This window comes from Equus caballus, chromosome 19 (genome assembly GCF_041296265.1).
Source record: "Equus caballus isolate H_3958 breed thoroughbred chromosome 19, TB-T2T, whole genome shotgun sequence".
Taxonomy (NCBI): Eukaryota; Metazoa; Chordata; class Mammalia; order Perissodactyla; family Equidae; genus Equus; species Equus caballus.
Genome location: NC_091702.1, coordinates 35,871,590 through 35,887,393, shown reverse-complemented (window position 1 = coordinate 35,887,393; position 15,804 = coordinate 35,871,590). Strand labels below are relative to the sequence as shown.

The 15,804-nt window shown below is 47.3% G+C and overlaps 1 long non-coding RNA gene across 3 annotated transcripts in view; it reads left to right on the top strand.

The window, feature by feature from the left end:
• The window catches only part of LOC106782004 (uncharacterized), a 41,725-nt gene extending 27,684 nt beyond the window's left edge, over positions 1–14,041 (top strand). For all 3 annotated transcript variants that reach the window (XR_011428787.1, XR_011428788.1, XR_001378832.3), the window contains 2 exons: positions 1,087–1,330; positions 3,659–14,041. This is a non-coding gene — a long non-coding RNA (uncharacterized lncRNA). The remainder of the gene's footprint in view (positions 1–1,086; positions 1,331–3,658) is intronic.
• Positions 14,042–15,804: the final 1,763 nt, after the last annotated feature.

Below are 15,804 nucleotides of genomic sequence, written 5' to 3'. Positions count from 1 at the left end.
CAAAGGCAAAATGTACTCAACTAACTGGATTATTAGTAGAAGTCAACATGACTGATCCTTCCTACCTCTTTGAACATTTTCTGCTCTAGACTCCTGCAATTCTATACTCACCTCATTTGCCCTCACCTTCCTGTCTCCTTGTCTGGCTCTCCCTCCTCTGGGTCAAATTTGGAGTGCTGTGTGGTTCTTGTGTCTATTCTGTCTGTATGCTTCCTAGGTGAACTCATTGAGTCCCATGGCTTTAATAGACCATCTATATGCAGATAACTCCAAATCTCTATCTCCGTCTGACTTCTCCCTTGAGCGCCAGACTTGATAACTCGAACTGCCTATTTAGTAGGCATTTCACACAAACCATGACCCGAACCAAGCAATCGATCTACCCTTCCCCCGCCCCCAAGTCTTCGCTGTCACAGTAAGTGGTACTGAACCTCCTAGCCATTTGTTCGGGGTAAATAACTGAGTTGTCCTAGTTTTCTTTATTTCCCTCAAACACCACTTTTAATCCAGCATCAAGTCTTAGTGACCTTACATCTAAAATATATGTCAACTTAAACTATTTTTCATCATCTCTCCTGCTGACCATCTTACTCCAACTATCATCATGTTTTTCCTGTCTGGACTTTTGCCCCCTCTAGTCAGCTTTTCACACAGTAGCCAGAATGATGTTTCTAAAACCATAAATTATAATGTCATCTCTCTGTTAAACCTTCTTAACTTGAGCTATAAAACTCTACAGGACATGGCCCCTGACTAGCTGTCCAGCAGCATCTCCCTCCATTCTCAACCCCGTCCACAGTGTTCACTGGGCTTTTTCTCCCTCAAACCTACCAATACTTTCCAACTTGAGGAACTCTGCACTTGCTTTTTCTTCTGTTTAGATGCTCTTCTTCCAGATCTCCAATGGCGGCTTCCCCTTCCCATTCAGGCCTCAGCACAGATGTCATTCCCCTGACCAGTGTTGCTAAGGTATTCCTCTCCAGGACCACGGAAATAAGTATCCCACTTCCACCCCACCCCCACAGGAAAAGTGCTTTCATTTAGTTGAAGGTAGGTGAATTACACCCTCAACTTTTTTTTTTTAAGGAAGATTAGCCCTGAGCTAACATCTGCTGCCAATCCTCCTCTTTCTGCTGAGGAAGACTGGCCCTGAGCTAACATCCATGCCCATCTTCCTCGACTTTATACGTGGGATGCCTACCACAGCATGGGTGCCAAGCGGTGCCCTGTCTGCGCCTGGGATCCGAACCAGTGACCCCCAGGTCGCTAAAGCGGAACGTGCGAACTTAACAGCTGAGCCACCGGGCCGGCCCCACCCTCAACTTTTACAGTGAGTTAATATAAAACTTGACATTGAAATTTGTGCTTCCTCGTCCCTTGTGATTTCCAAGGACGTTATTTGTTGTGTCACTCGGTGACCTTCTCTGTAAAGCCCCATATGAGGAGTTCTTTTAGGTCTAAGAGCTAGAAAAGCTTTGCTTCTCTTGAGGAACTGGTTGCGGCACAACTAACTTCATGTGGTTTTTTGGCTGTGCTGACACAAAGCTCAGAGGCACAATTTTGGCTGAATTATTGTAAATGTGTGGGACTGTAGGACCTGGTTACCTGTCTAGACAGCACTATCCAGTAGAACTGTCTGCAATCATGAAAATACTCTGTATCTGCAATGTCCAATAAGTAGCCACTAGCCATATGTGGCTACTAAGCACCTGAAATGTGGCTAGTAAACCTGAGGAACTAAATTTTTTACTGTATTTAATTTTAATTAATTTAAATTTAAATAGACAAATGTGCCTGGTGGCTACCACCTCAGACAGCATGGGCCTGGGTATCCTATGGTTTATTTCTATGATATTAGAGTTTATTGTTATGCATGCTTCATTATTCATTATTCTATTTCCTATAAATTGCCTTAATTCCTTGTGGTTGGTAGGAAACAAAGAAAGGAAGAAAACACGTTTAAATTGGTCATTGAGTTTGCAGGGCAAGTCACTTGGGTGACACGGTCAGTATATGCAGACAATGAGTCTTAAATCCCACTTTCTTTGTGAGCTGTGTAGAATGAGCACCCGCAGGAAGTCTGAGATCCAAGCTCTAGTCTTCTTTTTGCTGTTGAATATGATGTGCAGCTCTGAGTGAACCAGAGATGCAAGATGTTCACACGTAAAATGGGGCTTCTGGATTGATGACCGAGTACCTTTGGCATCTGGAACAGTAGATGTGTAGCTGCTGTACCCATTCCCATGCCTTCGGAAGCCGAGGAAGCAGGTCCTTGGCTACCTACTTGTAATACGAGGCAAACTTCCAGGAGGTCATCTCATTCATGCCCGTGCCTAAAGGCAGGGTCACTGGTAAACCAATTTAAAACAAATGTGAACAGTCCTATCTTCCAAACGTCATCAGGGAAGGAGAACCCACCCTAAATACTTAGGAATTTGGAAACTTTTTAATACAGAGTGATATATCATTCCCTTCATTATGTGAAAGCACAAGACTGAACTGAAATTAGAAGACTTGGGCTCTAGTGCCAGCTCAGTTGCTAGCTAGCTGTGTGACTTTGATCAAGTCAAAGTTTCCTCTTCTTTCAGTGACAGGATTGGAGGAGATGACCTTTAGTTTCCTGTCTAGCACTAGCCATAATAACAATAGCTAAAGTTTATTGAGTCCTTAGAATGTGCTGAGGTGCATTACCTTATATAGTCCTATGGAGGTTGAGAATATTGTTTCCCTTTCCAAGACAGAAGAAACTGAGCTTTAGTGTTTCCCGAGGGCACAGAGTTGGCAAATGGTGGATTCTCTATCTGAATCATATGGGTCTGGTTTCAGGACCCACCTTTTTACCTGTTCTACCTTTTCTAGAATTTTGTGGTTTTTCATAGAACAGAATGCCCTTGTTTTCCTGGTTAAACAAGGAGTTGTCTTAATCCTTTCAACAAAGTCTTCCCAAATCTGGACCCCAGTGGACCTGAATATAGTCTTCCCAGTCCTTGGAGGGTCAGAAAGGACCCAGTACAGACTGAATTAACGGTTGATTGCCAGCCATCAAGAGCAGCCTTGTTCATTTGCACCATGTGCTATACTAATAATATCATTTTCTAAGTATGCCGTGATATGAAAAATGTTGGGAAGCATGTGGGTTTAGATATATGTCATGCCTTGTTAGCAGGGTTCGGCATGGACTTTTCATAAGTCATATCACACGTATTTCACAAGAACCTATCACGAAGGGCTGCTTTATCCCACAGATCTCAGCCATCATTCCCAGAGAGTGGGATACCTCAACTATCCCTGTCCCTTTAACCCATGCATCTCAGAACACGGCCCTAAACTGATCCTCAATAAAGAAGTTGTTTTGCTGCTTACTATGTTGATAGAGCAGCATCCCTATGTTGGTTAGAATCCTAGAAAGTTAGAGCCAGAAGGAGCTCTAGAAATTTTAAGTCCAACTCTAAGAGAGTAGAGGATTTTCTCAAGGTCAGTGTCAAAAATGGAACTAAAACTCTGATCTCTCTTATGCTCCGTCCAGGGTCCTTCCCCTAACCTCCCCTCCCCTCCCCTCCCCTCCACCACCCCTCCACCCCTGACTGATTGTCAGAATTACTTCCTTGGGAGATGAGGCAGAGAAAACATAACTGAAATTTCACTCTTGCCTCTGCAGATGTCAGGAGCAATGGAGCACCAGTGTTAGGAGAACCTACCTCCCCTGGCTCCATCAAAGCCACAGACCCATGAGAACCATCCAGCCTAGCCTGAGCCACACGCCCGGAGGCCACAGCCTGTGTGCAGGAAAGTGAGAGGAAGTGGAAACGTGTGAGCAGAGGGCTCAAAGCAACGGGCTCACCACCGGAAAAAAAAATAAAAATAAACACGCTCAGAAATAGTGTAACTGATATGCAAAGAAGATCAAAACAAGGGTTTTAAAATATCTTGGCTGCTTTAGAGGGGGTAGGGATGGTAAATGAAGCGAGGTTGCAAATGTATGTTAGGGGAGGGGGGCGGTTAAGGATGATTGACAGCAGCCTGCCAGGCCATGGAAGCCTGGAACCCAAGGGTACTTCAGACAAAAATGTGGGAATTGTAAATTCCTGAGGGTAGCTCAGAGGCAGGCATCGACTCAGGAGCAAGAACCCTGGAGACCCTCTGCCTCAAATTCCTCCCTCTTTAATGCCCTTGCTCTCCCCTGAGGTTCTGCCCCATTTGGAGTCATGGACATTTATCCCAGGACAGGGCACGGCACCTCAGATAAGCCAGCAGGGGAGGCTCCCAAAAGCCCACCCAACTTGGCTGAACTTCAAGGCTCAAGTAGCAGTTTGGAACTGATGTTCCTGGGTTATGGCCCGGGGCTGAGCAAGCTCACGGAAGACCAATTCCCCAATCTTGCAAAATGCAATTCTCTTTCCTTTCAGTGTTTGAAGAACTGCTGATATGCACTCTCTTTAAAGGAAAGGTTTTATTTTGAAACTGGTTACTGAAATGGGAAACCAAAATGTTAGAGATGGCCATGCTGGCTGTTTATAGCCTCCCTCTGCCAATTTAACCGTCTCTAATAATAGCTCAAGGATCCTGGGACATTTCCAGTATCAGAGGGCCATCAGTCAACTGTATAGGTACAAAAGGGAGTATTCACTCTTGTGGATCCAAACAGTCTCCTGGATGTTAGCAGAGGAAAGACGTTGGGCAGGGGTAGGGAGGAGAGGGTGGTCTGGACTTTGGAAATTAACAGTCCCTCACATAGGTCTAGAGTTTACACTTACAAAACACATTCATATCTGTTATCCAGTGAGATGGGCATGGCAGGGGTAACCCCCCCCCCCCCCCCATTTTCCAGTTAGGAAACCTGAGGCTCCAATGTGAAATGGTATAGGGACACCGCTAGTGACCCACAGTGCTGGGACGCCACTCCTAGTGCTGTCTGTTCATTATGGGGCCCTGAGGAGCCAGAGATGGGAATCAGGCCCTTTTGCTCTGAACTCGGGTACTCTTTCCACCCCTTCTTCCTTCTCCTCCTTGGACAAAGGAGGGCACATTTAATACTTTGGTGACGGAATGAAATTTTTTTACTTTTGATCCAACATTTTTTCTATAGTGTTTCCTGTTTAGTCATGAGAAGGCAATTCCTGCCCCAAACTCTTCTTGAACCTGATATTTAGCAGAGAGTCACCAAGAGATGCACGTGATGACCCTTTCCTGATGTGCAAAGTGCAGGTAGAGTCAACTTTCAATCCCTGCCTGATGCAGGTTTGCTCTCTAGGCCCAGACAGTAGTGTGGTTGACACAGGCTGTGGAATTTCACTGTGGGCTGAGGCTTTCCAGGGGAGACTTCTAGCAGGAGATAGCCCTTAATGAAGCGGCATCTTGCAGGGTAAATCCGAACTGTAGCATGAGGAGGTCTAAGAAAGCAATAGAATAAAGGTCCAAAGGTTTAACAAGTGCATAGGATGTTGCAGGAAATTCAAATAGACCTATCAGGCTGAAGTCCTGGAAATAGTATTAGGGAGACATGTTGGAGTCACACTGAACCATTGGAATTCTATCCTGCAGCTATTTAGGAGTCTCTGAAGCTTTGTGAATGCAAGAGTAGTCTGAAAAGAGTGGTGTTCTAGAAAATTTCTTTTAGCTGGGTATGCAAGACAGATAATCAGGAGAGTAAATAGGAGAAGAAAGATCATAAGGAGCACTGGACTTGGAGTCAGAAGGCTGACTGTCCTGCTTTCTAACTGGGTCAACTTGGTCAGATCAGTCCCAGATACGTAAATAAATATATATGATTATCTCTTCTCTACAGTGAAAATCTGCCCTGTCTATCCTTCAAGGAGGTCCTGGACATCATATGCAATGAGGTTAAAATTCTTTGTAAACTATAAAATGGAAAACAAACATAGAAGATAATGACCCGGGCTGGTGGGATGCAGTGGAAGCCTGAATTGGTTGGTGGCCCTGGGGACGAGTGGTTTGGGCAGAGGTTGAGTGAATGGCAAGTCTCCATGTGGGGGGTATCTTCCCTCTAGAGGGATATCCTGTTTCCTCCCTGGCCCCTCCTGTGTCATCTGGCACAGACAGAGGGCTAGCAGAAGATGGAGGCATGTCGAGTTGGTAGTCAGGAGTCAAAAACCAGAAATCCCTCAGGTGCCTAGTAACTTCCTCAAGGGAAAGAAAAAAACTACAAAGCTAGCTTTTCAATCTTGAACTTGAAATAAAAATAAACAGTTGGGTTACTGTTTTGCAGAGTTGCCGAGTAATTGTGGAGGGCAAGGAAGAGTCAGTTTGCACAAGGTGATTGCTCAATAGAAAGGTCTTGCCAGTAAAGGTGTCCGGGAAGGGGCAAGCAGAAGTGAACTTAGCTGTTCTCAGGGGCTGCTCGGTGGAAGGCAGGCCTTGGCCTCGTGGAGAAGATGGGTAACACCAAAGAGTGGGCTGAAAAGTGCTGAATTGAGACTAGGTTAGGAGGGTTGGGAGAGAACCACTTGGCTGTCAGCCGCCCCCGGGCTTCTAGTGGAAGCGTTTCACAACCTCCTCCTTTCTTCACGGGTTATGTCCTTGCATTGAACAGCCAGCAGGAGCACCTTGAGGGAGTGGAAAGTGCACGGGGCTGAGAGCCTGAGCTCTGTGTTCCAGGTCTGGCTCTATCACTGCCCAGTGGTACAACACTTTCTTTCCGGGCCCAGCTTAGACTAGACTGCATGGTCCCTGGGCTCCCTTCAGATCTTGACTCCTGGGAGGTGTGGGGCAGGCCAGCCTTTCTCTTCAGATTGGAATTCAGAGGAGACAGCTACTGTGATTCAGCTGACCTACAGCCTAGAGCGACTGAGTCCCGTGACCATGCTTTAGCTCTGGCCACAACGGCAGCCTGGAGAATTTCAAATGAGGTCAGCTTAGGGCAGAGGCAGCTGTGCGCCTGCCAACCAAGGCTTGTGGTTCAGGTGAATCAGAGAGCTGGGACCCCTCTGAGGTCACCCTCATCAAGCTGTGGAGCTCCAGGTAACTAGGAGGAGGAGATCCCTAATCAATTCCATGTACATTTGAGCCTGGCAGAGCATAAGCCACAGCTCTTTTCCCTCCCACTCTCATTTTCCTTCCCCCAGTCTCAGAGAATAGGATCTCTTCTCTCCTCTTCTCCCATTTCCCAAGCAGACTGTCAGTGCTAAATGCAGCACTTTCTTGCACTCGCTTCCCCTGTTCTTTCTGGTGACCAAGAACAGCACTGGTCCCAGCTTTGTGAAGTACGGTGTTGGGACGTGAGCGCAAGGTTCACAGAGCTGACCAGTTAGTCCCTCTGGATGCCCAGGCTGTGCTGTGTGTCCTCGCAGGCAGAGTCCCACAGTGAGATGCTCTGCCTCATTTCTGAAGAGGGACCCATTACTCCCGAGCAGTTCAGGATCACCACTGACTTTCTCTTGCCCTCCTTGCAGGGTCTAGAGGGACATCGAAATGAAGAAAACCTTTACTGAGCACCTTCTAAATGCCAGGATCTAGTTTTAGATGAGACAAAGGATCTGAGGTGGGTCAGTCACAGTCCCTGCTTCCAAAGAGGGAGACAGGATAAGTGGGAAAACCACCATAATACCACGTAGAATATGGAATGGGAAAAGGGCAGTCCTCTTAGATAGCATCATTTTGTAGATGAAGAACATGAGGCTCAGAGAGGTTAAGTAATTTTCCCCAGGTCACCCAGTTGGTAAATGATTAGAGCCCACAGTTTCCAAAGAGGAATGGAGGTAAGGTATTCTCAGTGGAGGATGAAGAATGACAGCTTGGCATGGAAAAGCACAGCATCATTTTGGGTGAGTAGGAGAGCTGGGGGTTAAGACCAGTGGGATCTGAGGGCCAGTGAGGAGTTTGACTGTGTCCTGGAAGCTATAGGGAGACCGGGAGTGTGGAGTAGGACAATGGCATTGTAAGAAGCTGGCTCCTGGAGTGGTGATTTACAGGAAATGCAGGCGGATTGCAGGGAGGACTGGAAGCGGAGGGGTGGCTGAGAGATGGGAGTATAAGGTGAGAGTGACGAGAGCTTGAGCCAGGGCTGTTGAGGGGGAAGGAGAGGAGTGCCCTGAGTCTGAACACCTGTGCATCCACTCCCTGCTCTCGACGTCAAAGGGAGAGCAAACGAGGAGGTGTGTAAAGACAGCCTGCACTCTAGGGAGGGTCCACAGGCCTCCGGGGAGCTTTCCTGTCACTCAAGGCTTGTGTCAGGCACCAGTGAGGCTGGCACTCTTTCCTCATCTTCAGTGAGCAGTGCACCTGCTGAATTAGAACTCTTTGTACACATCCAATTTGTATCTTTTCTCCATTGTCACCCTTTTCTCCTCACTCCCAAAAACCCAAAGCAGCAGAATCAAATAAATCATAGAGTTATATTTGTGGACTCAAGGTCTGAAGAAGAATACCTGGGTGGGGCCACGAGAGGATTCTGAGTCCTCAGCCACCTTCAAGAGATCAAACAGGAGGTGGATCAGACAGAGACAGAGAGGGAAGACCAGCGGTGGAAGAGTGCCCGGCGACTGCTCGGTGTGCTGATGTCTGACAGAGGCTCTGTGGAGGTGGCCGTGGGCACACTCTCCGTTTCCAACCTCCCGAGGAGCCTCCTGCAATGGCTTTGGCTAAGGCCAAGGCCAAAGTGAAGGTTGCAGAGGGTTTTGCCTTGGAGACATGAGTTCAGCCTCAGGTGACCATCCTCTTCCTTGGCACTTCCAAAGAGCTGCTTTGACATCTCGGAGAGCAGCACAGGTGGGATTTCCAGCGTAACTGTCCCAGCAAGGAATGCTGTCACCATGATAGTGAAAATCAGGGGCCCCTAGACACTGTTGAATGCAATCTGTGTGTGCCCCGAGTGGGCACGTGACTCACTGAGACTTACCTAGTCTCCCGTCATCTTAGTTTACCTCTTCTACAAACACGTGATGCTTGTTATGTGCCAGAAACTGTTCCAGGCACTTTGTAAGTTATTACCTTATTCAATTTTCATAGTGATCCTGTAAGGTAAGTACCTTTACCCCATTTTGCTGGTGGGGAAACAGAAGCACAGAGACATGAAGTAACTTGGCCAAGGCCTCATGATAATTGGTAGAATCAGGATTGAACCTGGGCAGTTTGGCTACAGGGTCCAAACTTTGAACCCCTACACTCTCTTCCTCTTCATTCTAATTTCCACTCTAAAACTCTAGCACTCCTACAAAAAGGGAGAGCAGAGCCAATCATTTCTAAAGTTGCATGAAGCTGTAACACTTGTGATTCCGTGGAATTGTTAAGTGGTTAGGGCTTAGAATGCAAGTTGTCAGTGGGCTGTTAAATATGCTCTGGTGTGACACAGATCCCTGCGTCTGTTAATTTCACTGAGTTCTGGCAATGGCTCGTCGCCGCCCTGATTGTGAGTTGGGTGGATCTGCTGACCCATTGCAGGACCTCTGATCGTCATGTCAGGGACTCACAGATTCTGCACCTGTTTGCAAACCTCTAGCCAATGGGATTGTGAAAACAGCACTCAATCTAAGCAAAGAAGTGAGATGGGGAAGTAACTGTTAAAGATTTGGGCTGTAGGGGTATAGTGATTCAGCGAGATAAGGCTGGGAGGAAATACTTGGCCCTGAGTGCTGGCCATGGAGTCAGAGGCTTCAGGTTCCTTAGCAAGGAGGGTGAGGCAGATGATTGGCTGTTGGCAATGGGGTTACTTGAGTGGAAGAAATATAATCTTTCCAGTGGCCCAAACAAGAAAGGCTCTATATGATAATACAGTCTCAAATTTCCTAGTTTGTTTAAACATTCAGAATGGGACATGGCTAAATTCACATTGTGGATTCCCTGGTGGGAAGGGAATAAGTTATGCAGAGTGGAAAGAACACTCACCTGGTGTTGGGACATCTAGCTTCCAAACCTAGATCTGCTCCTAACTAGGTGAGAGGCATTAGGTGAGTCATGTCCCCCCTTAGCCTCAGTTTACCTGTAGCAGTGACTATTTATTGAGTACTTGCCATACCGGGAACTATTCTCAGAGCTTGACATGTATTACTGTATCTAATTCCTATAGCAGTTCCATGAGGGAGGCATTATAATTATTGCTGTAACCCAGAGGAGGAATGGGAGCCTCTGAGAGGAGAAAGAATTCACCCAAGGTGGTACACTAAGCAGTGGGGTTGGGAATTGTCCCCAGAGTGTCCGACTACCTCTCATATTCTGGGACACAGCATTAGACTGCCCTTGTCTTTATAGAGGGAGAGTTAGGCTCTCTGGATGTACTACGTACAATCCTGTTTAGGACATTTGTGCTGAAGGTGGCCCTTCCAAGAGCAGCAAATGGCTTTGCTCAGCACTAGGCTCTGGATTGACCCAGTCTTCGCTCATATCTTTGTTTCCCTGCAGTTTGGTGGCTTCCATTAACCTCCTCTGGTTAGTCAGCTCTGTGTGGGCAGGGATTCACCATTGTGTTCCTAGTGATAAGCACTGTACCCAACTTGTAGTAGATGCTCAATGAATGTTTGTTGAATGAACGTGTGGAAGAATGATTGCATCCGGTGGGGCAGAGGAGCAGTTGGATTGGAGTGCTGGGAAATATGAGAGACGCAGAACAGAATTAGCTCATTGGTGTGTGAACTCGTCCAGACAGGCTGAAAGCTGGGGATCTTCGCTAAGAGTTTATATGTTTGCTTTCAGATTAAAAGCTGCAATGTGGGATGTGATCCTCTTGTCACAAACAAACTCTCTGTTGACGTATGGAAATGTCTGCTGAAGGCTATCCCGTAAAGTCTGGCTGCTAAAGAAGGGCCGTGAGAGCAGAGCCCGGTTCTGCCAGCTCTTGGGGAGGCCTTGGCAAAGCCCGCCAGCCTCTCTGGGCTGGGCTTTCCTCCTCTATCCAATTCTTCCTCCAGCCAGATGGGGTCAGGACTAAGCCCCCATCCCCTGTGTCCCCACTGAGCTCTGCTTCCTTCGTTGAGCACATACCAAGCTCCGGTCTTTCCTGCCCAGGCTACCCATCACAACTTACCTGTCCTGTGTCCTGTGCCCTCAGGATCCTGTCCTCTGCTAAGTGACATTTATTCTTAGCTACTCTGATAAACACATCTGCTGGTGTGCTCTGGGGTATTCATGTGCTTTGCTCTGGTAAAATATTCACATTTTACCAAGCCTGTGAAGATGTAGCTAACCGTGGGATTTTTGAGCCCTGGGATAGGTTTGTAGGGGAAAGATTGATATTAACTACAGATATAACAACCACCGGTACAGTTGACAAAACACTTCCTCATCCTTTATCTCATTTGACTGTCACGTTCAAGGGCAGGTAGGAGGGGCACCAAGGGACTGTGAGAATACACCAGTGTGGTCCCAGCTCTGCCACTAACTGTGGGACCTCTTTCTCGTTTCTTCTTTTTATATGAGAGAAAGTTGAGATAATTCTAGGGCTTCTTTGCGTTTGGCCTTCCTCAAATCTAAGTAGTAGGAGCTGTATTTTACAGAGAGCAAATGAGGTTTATATGGTCTAGGCTGTTTGGAATCTACGGCATTCTTACATGGCTTCCTTATGTGGCATTTTTATGGGATTCCTGGTGTGTGAAGTGCTGGCCTGTCCTGAGACAGGCAGCACAGACATGATTATTATTATACTCATTTCACAGACAAGGGCACAGAGGCTCAGAGAGATTAAATGAATTGTCTAGGGTCACACAAGGCAAAATGGAGGAACTGGGAATTAAACCCAGACCCCAGAATGGCCAACGCTGCCTGTGGGGTTAGTAGGGTCTCTTGGGAGCTCTTGGTTTGGTTTTCTTATGCTCCCCTGAGACCCAGGGCCAGATTGGCTCCCAGAGAGCTGCAGCTGGGCTCTATGGTGACTCTACTCTAGGAGGACCCAGGCTATGACCTCCCCTTCAAATTCTGACCCCTCAGACTCTGTACCATCTCCCCTTCCCCTAATTTCTTGGCTATGGTAGCTGCCAGAAGCTGTGTGACCCTCCAAATCCATTCTCCCTCCTTCTTTTCCTGCCTCTCCAGGAGGCTGACCTTTGTGGAAATCGGTACGTCCCCATGTCCTCTGGCTTCTGGTTGGAGTCAGCCCAACACTGATTAGGTAATCTGAGAGTGTGAGAAGGAAGGGTGGATATTTCTTCCCCTAGGCCACTCTCTGCTGGCTGTAGATTGGCAGTGGCTGTGTACCTCTGTCAAAGGTCACAGCTCCTGTTGGGCAGCCCTCTCCTAGCTTACCAGCACTGTTGTCAAATTCTGGTAAGTGCTTCTCCCTTTGCCCTTTCACACCAAGGACTGGTAACAGCTCTCAGTTGTTGTTAGCCTCAGGGTGCATCACCATCTCTTGGTTTTCCTTAACCCCACCCACACCTTTGCAAATTATCTTTTAACTAATCTCTCTTTGGTCACCCTCTTTTGAGTGTGTCCTCTGCTTCCTCCCAGGGCCATGACTGATATAAGCTGCCTCATTCTTCCTTGCCTCTAGTCTTCCACTTCTTAAAAGTATTTGTGACCCCAGGCTTTTAATATAAAGGTCTACAGATATTGCTCCTTGCAATGTTTAACCAGAAAACAAAACCAAGCTAGAGGAAGAAGCAAAAGGTTGGGGTTGCCTGGGGTATGGTAAAGGGCACTGAGTTTGGACCTGGAGGCTGAAGACCCAAGTTTGTCACCTATTAGCTCTGTCATCTTCCCAAGCACTTGGCCCTTCCATTAAATAGAAATAAAAATCATTTTTGCCTTATCTTTCCCATAAGCCTCTTGGGCACATCAAATGAGGCAATGCTGGTGGAAGTACTCTGTAAATGCTGAAGCATTTTCTGAGCATTAGGTATTACTGTTGTTGTTTTTATCATATGTGGCATGTGGACAAAATCCTCAAAAGGCCATGTGCTGCATTTTCCAGTGCACTCAGATTTCCCTGTCGCCTCTGTGCCTCCTGGATTAGAAGACCTGGCATTTGTGGAATCCAAGATTAATGTCCAGGGAGGGTTGGCCAAGCATGAGCCCACATGAGCATAGCTAAAAATATCTTTGACCTCAGTGGGAGCATCTCAGTGCTGAAGTGGGTGGGCCTAAGGGACAAGGGAGGGTGTGAGGGAAATGGCTTCCATCATTTATCAGCTGCAGTTAGGAGAGGGCAGGGAGAAAGTGGCTGTCACAAGTCTGTCCTTTTCAAGAGCCACTGGGAACACTGGCTTGATCTCTCTATCTCTGTCATTCTGTCTCTCCTCTGTGTGTGGGGAGGTGGCGGGTGGGGGTGGAGAAGATTGACCTCAACCTTTTGAACTTTTCTGTTAAAGTGAAGGCTACACCTTAGAGCTCTTCCTCATGGCCAAGCCTCTTAGGAATTTTCTCAGACTGCCTAGTGGAGATGACAAACACCTAGAGCCAGAGGGAGTTAAGAAGGAGACAATGCTAGGATCTTGGTTTGGAGTTGATTGCAGAAGCTGACTTCAAACCAGAGAAGGAGAATCTAACCCAGGAGACTTGGTTTAATATCTTGAGGGATGGGGAGTGGGGAGTCTCATGGTCTCTCTAGCCTAAAGATCAGTGGATTTCAACCTAAAATCCTAGAGCTCTAGACTTTTTAAGTAGCCAAAGTTTGATCCATGGATCACCAGCATTGACATCAACTGTGAGCTTGTTAGAAATGCAGAATTTCAGGTCCCAGCCCAGACCTCTATATCAAAATCTGCATTTTAGCCAGATCCGCTGTGGATTCGCATGCACGTTAAAGTTTGAGAAGCACTGTTCTAGAACGCCTAACTATTTGAGGTGGTCACTAATAGGTGCTCTCGAGTTATATATTTGGAGTCCCATAAAAGATCAGTTTTGCAAAAGGGGTTCTATTTGAATTTGAAAAAAGAGAAAAAAGGTTGAAATCAATGTGGTCTTTCCCTTCCTTTGGTAGAAGAGGAAATTCTGCTGATGTTAGGACCCTGCTCCCTGTCTCTCCTTCGGGGGCCAGGTATGCCCCCCCCCCCACCCCACCACCAACTGCCCGCTTTTCCCATTAGTTCCTTGAATGCCTAGCACAAGTCTGGCACCAGTGGAGGCACCATAAATGAGGGGCTGTGTTAGGAGACGAGTGGGACATTGGCTTGTTTCCCAAGGCCATGCCTTTCCCAGCTCCGAGGGTCTAGCCTTGACAGCGCTGTCTGGTGAGGCACTGATGACGAAACAGAAGTTGGTGATGACCTGGGAGTTTAGGATTCAGCTTGGTTCTTTGAAACGGGAGGGCAGAAGGGTGCGAGCTTCCTCCTCTGTAGGTGGCATTATGCAGGGAGCTTAGTGTTTGTTGTGTGAGGAACAGCCTGGCAGGAGCTGAGAGGAGATAAGTCGGCTTCCAGCTGGGATCTGGGCACAGCCCTGCGGCAGCAGGTTTTCAGGATTTCCAGAGGGAGTGCTTGGCGGGCCTGCAGCAATGTCTTTTCAGTCTCAGTTTGCTGCAATTATAAATATCTGTGATTTGCATTCCCTTCACATCCCACCCTGGAGAAGCTCAATGCACTCTGCTGTTGCTCCCCCTGCCCCACCCTCACACAGGTCCTTTACAGGCGACATTCATGGCTTCCATTTTCCAGAAGGGGAAACTGAGGCTCTAAGAAGCCACACAAGAGCGCCACTTACATCTGGCCTAATCTAGCACTGACAGACTCTGGGAAGAAGTCCTTAGAACACCAGCCCCAGACTTTCTGGCCTGAACTCTCGCTCTTCCTCGTCTTACATCCTACTCTCAGTCCAGACCTTCCACCCCTGTCTTCCTTCCCTGAACACACAGGCCCTCTAGTTGTGTGGACGTGTTCCCTTCTCTATCCGCCTACCTCTATACCTTCAGACACCCATCTGTGCCTCTGTGGTAACATGACTGTCCTCCTTTGATTGACACTTTCTGAAGATATGTCTCCCCCTATGCCCTACCTTCTCCAGCCTTCAAAATCTTGAAGGCAGGGGTGTGTTTGAGCTCCTCAGTCCCAGCACAGTGCCATCCTCAGAAAATACTTGTGTAATAATGATTGAATGGAAAGACAGAAACATTCGAGCCAGTGGATGAAGCAGAGAGTCTGTATCTCATGGTCTTTCGCGGGTGTAAGCAGCACGTCACTGGATGGTTCTGATACTTTGCAGAGGCCCATGGAAAAAACATTTGAAGCTGAAGCTGCAGCTCCCTAATGAAAAATCTCCCTGTGGTTTCAAGAGGTCTTAGGCACACACCCGGCACTGGCTTATGACTCAAGATACTTAAGTTAGCTGAGCCTCAGGGTTCCTTTTTTTTACTTGAAAGTGAGGATACTGGGATTATTTACCACCTTGGGTAGTTATGAAACTGAAATAAGGTGAGGTACGTGTAAAATGTTTATTGGAGGATTGGCACCTCAAAGCCCTTGCTATTTGTCAGCTACCAGCTAGTAGGAAGAACCATCCTTTCTTCTCCTAGCCTGGAGCTCACTCATGTCTGAGGAAGAGGCAAGAAGGTCAATAGGCACTTCCAAATTTGGAACTGGGGTCTTTCTTTTCAAGACATGAATGCTCTGGATCTTAGGAAATGGTTATCCAGGATTCTAAACACAAGGTTTGAAAGAATGGGGCCTGATCTAACCCTCACTAAATTCTTCCTTAGTTCCAATTATTATTATTATTATTATTAACTATTCACCAATAACTCAAGAGTTATGCAAGCCCAGCTTCTGGGCCGGTGGTCTCCATTCTGGCTTCAGTTTGAACAGCCAGGGATGTGGGGTTGAAAGAGGACTGGCCTGCGATCCTCAGGACCTGGGTTTGTCTTCTGACTCACCTTGTGATCATGGACCGTTCATTTCCTCTCTTTGCGCCTCCGTTTTCTCATCTGTC